General features: G+C 38.7%; 1 long non-coding RNA gene across 1 annotated transcript; it reads right to left on the reverse strand.

The window, feature by feature from the left end:
* LOC146596673 (uncharacterized) lies at positions 1-5,296 on the reverse strand. The gene is made up of 3 exons (XR_014895654.1): positions 5,123-5,296; positions 2,765-2,880; positions 1-1,757 (listed from the first exon to the last, which is right to left on the reverse strand). It is a non-coding gene; the product is annotated as an uncharacterized LOC146596673 (long non-coding RNA).
* Between the last annotated feature and the right edge of the window lie 3,041 nt (positions 5,297-8,337).

The following is an 8,337-nucleotide window of genomic DNA, read 5'->3' on the forward strand; positions in this document are numbered from 1 at the left end:
AACTTTTCTTGTCACTTTTAATTTCTGTCCCAGATCATGTATAAAGAAAATAAAGAGACAGTTAGGAGGGGACTTGTGGTCTAATGTAGTTGATGTTGTTACATTCTGTGCCTTGATGCAATGTCTGTATGATCAGATGTGGTATGTGCAGTACTGAAAAAATATCTTGCGCTAGTCCTTCAGGAAAGCGAATAGCTAAAGCTATGCAGCATCCTTTTAAGGAGAAAGATGTACCAGTGCCTTCTTGGAGGTGTTGAAAATAGGGAGAAATTGTTTCTGTTGCGTGTACTATAAATTTGGAAGTCCTGGTTAAAAATGTATTCATATAATGATATCTGTAGATAGATGATATATATAGATTTATTTGTCTTTGTGCATATTATTATAATAGATATCTTTATAGATATATAGAACACACTGCCAAACTGGGTTTCACAGTTCCCTTTCCCTCCGTGGCCCCCAGCTCTGTTCCCAGGCCTGTGAAACCCCGGGTCTGAGGCTGGCCTGACCGTTCTCACTGTGGATGGGCTCGTGCAGGGAGCTAACTGTAGCTCCCTGAAGCAGTTCATTTTTGTAGAACAGAATTAGTCTTCTATARGTTTAGCAACCAGTTGAGTGTGGGGGCAAACAAGTGTTAGAGTAGTCGGATGAAGAGAGGAGGTGTGAGAACAGATCAGCTTAATAAGAATGTCGGATTTTACTGTGAGTTGGGAACAGTCCCCTCTGTAGTTGGTGGTGAGAGCCCGACCCTGCTAAAGAGGATGCAGGCCTTAGGCTACTTTCATGGCTCCTCCTTGACTGCAAAGGAAGGATAAGGTGAAATACTCTTAACATAGCCCTCTCAGWTTAATACCTAAAGTTAGATCATTCGAATCTCCAATAAACTCAATCTTGCTTAAATGAAAGGTATGAGATTTCCTCRTCACTTTAGGATTTAAGTTGAAGAGGAATATTGCTATTTCTCTTGGGCATTAAACCCCAAAATAACATTTAAAATGTTCATCAAGTTTTCTTTGAAARCTGTTTAAATATATGAACAAAAGGAGGAAGATGTATTATTATTTAGAGCTCCTTGGAGAAACTCCAAGGTTTAATTGCACTTCACTTTCATTTCCGTAAGAATGAATTTGAATGCAAGTGACTCAGTCCTGTAGTGCTCTTTCATTCCTCATCTTACTTCCTGTGAAAAAAAGCATTCTGGTACAGCTGAATCAGCCAGGCCTCCTCCCGCTGTTGATTTAGACATCTCTTTTCACTCCCAGCTAGTTTTCTCTTGTTTTAAGAATAAATTAAAGACAAGTTAGAAAGCAGCAATGTCAATTTTCATAATTATCTGAGACATGGTAGCTATAAATACCACACTACCTATTAAACAAGCATATTCAAGGAAGTTCGTTAGATGATATCCAGACAAGTTAACTTTTTACAGGGAATTCAAAATTTCTTTCTGAGATTTTCAGGCCGGATAACCTGTGCACAGCGGGCCCAGCCTGATTCTTCCGGGTGTCCTGCACCTGCACCTCTGTTTGTGTACATTTGCAGARAAGCAATCGTGTTTCCTACGGACTTGCTGGGCCTATTCTCTGGCATCCCTCTGCGCGCTGGCTGTCTCCCTGATATGTCCAGGCACCACGACAGAATCTCTTTTTTCTCCTCTCGGAAATCATGGGTTCTGGAGAAACCCAGGCCTAGTTATTATGTTCCTTGATACTGTTCTTCTGTTCCCAGGCCTGTTGCTAACAGATTTCTTCTCTCTCCTATAAAATACAGATTTTCCAGTCTTTTCAGTGTCTTCTTAAATAAGAAATGTCTTGACATACGCTTGAGATCTCTATGTGCAGATATTCCCCATAGTAYCTGCTGTTCTAAACTAAACACATGTTAGAACTTCCTCTGGTAAGACAGTCATGCTTTGAGAATATTTATGGGACATTATGAATTTAAGACTTACAGCACAAGTTCCTTTGGGCCAAATTGTTCAGCCATTAGATAGACTTAGCAAAGCTAATGACTGTGTTCATGAAAGTGAGAACTGCAATACTGGATTGTAAACTGAATTTTTATAATGATGAGCCTGGTTGGTTAGTACCTATAGGCCACTGATACTTTGGCCTAACTTTAAATAAATGGTGGAAATTGTGAGAATAGATTGAGAAGTCAGTGTGCTTTGTTATACTGACTCYTAATGTCTGTAAAAGTTGCAGAGCAGAGGGAAATTGGGCATATTGGTAATTTTCATTTTAACTTATAGAAAGAAAAGAAAGAAGGGCTTTTATCTCATGAAAAGTGAGGTTCTCCTTTCTGAAATTAGTTCATAGCCCCAATCATATTGCATTGGAGCACTTTACATGTTACAAAATCAAATGAAGAATCTGATTAAAGAAGCTATACTGGTAATTTTTGTCCTTTTCTGTGTCATTGACAAATGCATAAACAATATATCCTACTTGCCTTAACGTAGAACAGAGCAGTGTGCTAAGTTATTGTCAAAGCTTAGGTAGTTCAGGTAGCAGTACACTTTCCTATTGCAGGTGGTCTTTACAGTCAGAAAACAAAAAGGTTCAGTTGTTTTGTGCATTTTCCTGTGTTCTGTAAAGCTCCAGTGAGAAATTCTGTGTTCTTCTGTTTGTTGTGTGAGTGTAGACCTGTATGTGTCATGTGAGTAGTAAAGGAATCCTCTGTGTATACTTCCCATTTCTTTTTAGGACAGTTTAAATGAGCATGGGAAATTACCAAAAACTGGAGTAATTTCCCTGGGACTTACCCCTGGAGAGGAAGTAGCAATCCAGGTTCATTCACTGGCGATGAGCTGGTTGGCCCATTGCTGGCTGGTTGATTTGGTTTCAATTTGTGTTTTTGATAGTTTCATCCGGATCCAGTCTGTTCAGAGAAGAGGTTTTTTTGCATGTTTGCATTGTGAGGAAGATACAGGCTTTTTAGCCTCTATCTTTAGCAGGCTGAGGGACTTAAAGTTAGCATACTGGCATTTTTAAACTTTTCTTTTTAGCTGTCTTGCTTACGGTGTTCTCACACATATGAGGAAGTATTGATAGTATTGAACTGAAAAAATACTGTGTGTATAGCTCCTGGTAACCTTGCAAGGAAAACAAGATGTGGTATAAAGAAGAGCTGCAGGGATTTGGAAGCCTGCCTTGTAAAAGGAAGCTGAAAGCTGCTTTGGACTAGCAAAGTGAAAACTGAAAGGGCATAGGTTGTCTCCCTAAAAATCAAGGGGGTTGGCTGTGAAGCTCTCCATGAAATTCAACATACATGTCTTTGCACATTTGGTAAAAGATCTTGCAGGAGGTTGAGTGTCTTACAAGGTGCTGAGAGGCTGCGACTCCTGTTTAAACCACCACAAGTTGGGCACATCCAGCAGCTTCTAGTGAGCTGTTCCGAACCTTAGCTTAGCTCTGTGCAGCTCTGCACTTCGGAGCTCACTCATTACGGACCGTTGAAAAACTTTCTAAGATGCACTCATACTGCCAGATACTTTATAGAGATATCACTGTGTTGTCAGAGCATGGTATGTCTTCTGTATGCCTCACAAAACGTGAACCCAAAAATATAAAGTATGAATATATATAGATTGGGTAGATACACTGATTTTTATTACGCACTTGTTTTTCTAGATTTTTTTTCTAGTTGCTGTCATACCTTAAAACTAGCAATCAATCTCATGCTTATTCTATCCTTCCTCAAGCTTTCTTGCTGTTAAAACTTATCTTTTAGTAAGACGGGTTCCTTAACTTTTATATAAAAAATATTTTTAGCGTGTGTAATATGTAACATTTTCATCTACCCTAGGTGAAGGAAATGTCTTTTTACAAAATCTTAATACAAGACTACAAAACTGTAGACAAGAGACAGTTCCTGTATAAGCTATCAGTGCGTTGTTCAATTCATCTACATGCAAAGCTGAGGCAGTGGTATTCGAGAAGCATGTGTGCGGCCTAATTGAATTTTCCATTTTGCATTACTTCACTGTTGAATACGTGCAGGCTTAAAAGATTCAGGCTAATAAAACTGGCATAATTCTACATGTATATGATTATCTCTGTCTTGTCGATGACTTAATCCCGGAGTTAATGTTATTTATTTTTCAGATGGGAGAATGACCCATCAACTAACAAAATATAAAACTGACTCTCATGCTACATAATAGATATGCAGAGCTGGAAATGTCCTTAAAGTTTTTTTTTGTTTGTTTTGGTTTTGGTTTTTTTTCCCCACTAGTTTGAAAATGAATGCAACAAGATCCAGCTCATTCTTGCTGGTATATGATTGTCTCCTGCTGCATGTTGTCTGAACAGCAACAGGCAGGCAGGGTGATGGTAGCTAGAGCATGATCTTTAAATTGTCTTTTCTGTTAAACTTCTTAGTAGCTCAACAGTRGTAGTGAGGACTTGGGATTCTGTTGTCAGAGCACTGATTTGCCTTATTTTTCTTTCTTAATGACTATAAGCTGTTAAGATACAGAGCACATACAGATGTAAACACTAAACATAAAAGGAAAAATAGCCTAGGAGAGTCAGGGTAGACTTAAGGAGTCAGGCACTTATTACCACTTAAGTTCCATGTATAGGGCTTGGACACAAGAGTCCAGTGGACAGCTTTGAAAATCCTGGTCTCCCTACTGTCTGCTTTCCATCTTTTCAGTACTCCATATTTTGAAGGTTTCTTTAAAGTCTCTGTCTTGATAGTTGCTTAAATAATATTAATGTCTCTATAAGAGAAAAGTTAGGCAACAACTCTTATCTATTAGACATTGTTGTTAAAGTAAAACATGATACCTTCTTAAAAGTGATATACCAGACAGGAAGACGACGCATTCTGCTCCTGAGTGGAAATATCTTTTTGGCTAAGGAGCTGAAACAACCTGAACAGAGCTCAAAAAATGCCATGAAGATGCGTATGAGACTTATCCCAGTGAAGGGCACAGCGCTCCATCGTGTATAATCAGGGGAGATGTAAAGGTTTGAAAAATCTCCTCTCATAATGCAGTTCTCTTTGTGCATCTTCTCTGACATAGTGGAGCAATTGGTAGTGGGAAGCAGCATAACAAGGAATCAGCAGTGAAAAACGGACAGAAAAGTGTCAATATAAGACTAGAGCCACTTACCCTGGCTGGCAGTTACAGAAGGGTGAAGATGCTGGTTTTGCCCCTGGCATTGTCTAATCGAATAATAGACCTGGCATCTAAAACAGACTTGCAGTACCTTCTGCAGCTTTCTGTGTCTTGTCTCCCTATTTTCTTTTTCTTCTTCGAAGGAGAGTTGTTTAACTAGTGTGTATAATCATAGCTTTGTTTTACTGTGGTAAGGTTGTCAAGCAACACACCAGCAAGAGTCCGGAAATATCCCCAAAAGGCCATCCAGAGCATTCGTGCAAGTAATCAACAATGATAAATTTAGCATGAAACATTTGGCCATGTGAGCTGCAGACTGAGAACAAAAGATCTCTCCAGCTATGATGGTAGGAACAGGGATACGGAGACTGGCTGCCCCCCCCCAATCCACTAATTATCTGTGAAAATGAGGGTTGGGGGTTGCTAACGGGATTAATTATTTTGTGCCTGCTGAAAATTATGGTGATTTTGAGAAAGTAACAGTCAAAGAAAATGTTTCTTTGCCAAAAATAGCACAGCTAATATATGACCATGTGTTAGTTTTAAGCAAATGAATCCTACCAATATCAGTATTGTTTGAAGGCTTAAGGAGTTGAACTAGCAGCATGAACTAGGGCAACCTGAGAGAGTAAAAACCTCTAGGACAGATATGAAGAGATCAAAGAACCTATGACTTACCCCATTAGTTTTGTGCACCTGTGACAGACCCAGGCCCTGACAAGGAGATGGTCTTCTGTCAGCTAAAGTGTGGTTATACAGATGTGGTAGTCTTCCACTATTTTCTGAAAATGTGCTATTCTGGGGGACAGAACCAGTGGGAGATGAGTGGTGAAAATCTTGCAGAGGTTTGCTTTTCAGTACAGGTTTTCTGTGACAGATGACGATCTGGGCCCAATTCTGTTCTTATTTTTGCTGATGGAGATTTTTGAGTGTCATGGAAAGAAGAGATGCTATTAATGGTCTTACTGGGTGTTAATGGTACTGCCTCAGTAGAAGCATAATCATTCCATTTATTATCAAGAACATGCAACTTCTCCAGAAAATACCTAGCTTTTTTACTTCAGGTAAAGAGAAGTCTGTTTCCTGGACTTTGGGTCTTTGTGGGCCTACTCTTTTGTGGAGACCACTAGCCTATAGGTTCCTCCTGCTAGTCAGCATTTTCCAGATCTCTCTCCAAGATATCTGTCATTGTATAATTATTCTAACTGCTTTTAGGAAAGAGTTGTGCAAAACATATTTACTACTTTCTTTTGTACATAYGTATTGGTATTAAAGAATACTTAGAAAAAGGACACTTTAAAAAACAATGAAACYTGAAGAAGACAACAAGATTACAAATATTCATAGCTCCTTTATCTACAATTTTGAAAAAATCTGACAATATATCTTTATATTACACTGTACAACCTTTGAGGCAGACATCTCCATCACGTACAGACCACGGTATATTAGACAGCACACTGAATTCTGCATTAATGACTTTCAAATAGTCCTCACAACTCATGATATTGCTTGAGCTGTGGGAACAGTTTTCTGTGAGGCTTACTGCCAAATCCTTCACTTCTGTTATTCTCTTATGAAACTGTGGCAATTTAGCACAAGCCTGTACTAAAAGCTCACATTTTATATACTCAAGAAGTGCAAAAATCAATGCATGAGCAGGTAAAGAAATACTAAAATGCTAGTAGTCTGAAAGGGGGCTACTTGCAAACCCATTTCATCAGTCTGGATAAGTACCCCAAAGTCAGGAAGCTTATCTGGTCCATCTAGATTTCTTGATGATGGAAGTCGTGCAAAAACAAAGGATATCTGAGACTTCATAGTTTCAGTCATTCAGAAAATACCATGAGAAACTCTTACAGTTCTTTCTTACTGCATTTTTTCTGTCTTCAGACAAAGCAGAAAATGAGAACACTGAACAAGTCTCAAAAAGTAACCTTTTTTAAAATCTCCAACATTTTTGGTTTATATCTAATGAAAAAAAATGATGTACACTTGCTTGATGCAGCTGACTTATCCCTGCCTAAAATGAGTGTTCGTATTTGTTTATTTCTATAAATAAGACATGAAAASGATGTTAGGGACCAAATTCCAACTGAGTGTAAATAAGTGTAACTCTATGGAGATTCAGGGAGTTTTACCCCAAAGATTTAGTGACCTTTTTGGTTGTGCTTTACAGATGTTTTGTAATGAAAACAGAATCGGTATGAATCTTCATTATATGGACAAAGCATTTCATACTGTGACAATCCGGCCCCTTTAGAAAGAATAAATGCAAGACATTGTCCTAATCAAATGGCCAAAATGCCTGTTCTTGAGGGGATGTCAATCCTGAGTTGCTCAATGGTGGGATGTTTCCTGATCTACCTACCTCTCATGTTGACTAGTCATAGGTCCTTAGCTTGGCAATACAAGTGCTTTGGCATCCTGTCATTTTCCCAAGAGACATTTTATCTTTTGCATTCCAGTTTCCCGTATCTGCTCTGCTGTTTAAATAMAGAATAAATAAATAAAGAATAAATGGCCGTACTCAAAGTGTGCCCCAGTTCCAGAGGAACTGCCCATTCTCACTGTGCTGTCCATGTTGCAGGGAAGCCTTTGAAACCTCTGCTGTCCCAGAACACACTCTTTTACTGTGCCCAGGCTCCTAATGCAGAGCCCGGATTGCAGCAGGATAGAAAACCATGGGAAATGAATTCAGTCACACATGCTCCTGTCCTCTTCTTTCATCACCTGTCACACGGAATGGGTTCTGATAACTACTTTTCCCTTTTATAGGCATCTCAGAATATGAAATTTTTCTTAAATTATTAGTGATTCACCTCACCAAATTATTCACTAAAACAGTCTCCTCAGACAGAAATTAAGCTTTAAACAGAATACAAAGCTCCCAAATTCTATTTCCCTGAAACTGTGTTGCCATTTCATGTGTCTCTTCATGTATTTAATGGTAAAAACTTAAAAGTGTAAGTTTAATGATCTTACAAGGGAAGAACAGCTTGCAGATGATTCTAATGCATCCAGATTCATGGTTACGTTTTGTTTTTCAAAGGAAATGTCAAGCCAGATCCCAAAAACAAAGAGCCAGAAGAAATATGAGAAATTACTCATCACGTTATATCCCAAAATAAAGCAGTAGGTACTTGATGTCTTCTGACAAAAGTGCTTCCTGTAAATTGCCCAGACTAGATTTTTCGCATGTACTTCTA

The sequence above is a fragment of the Rhea americana genome, unplaced genomic scaffold (genome assembly GCF_003343005.1).
Source record: "Rhea americana isolate MKP2758 unplaced genomic scaffold, rheAme1 scaffold_2, whole genome shotgun sequence".
NCBI lineage: Eukaryota > Metazoa > Chordata > Aves > Rheiformes > Rheidae > Rhea > Rhea americana.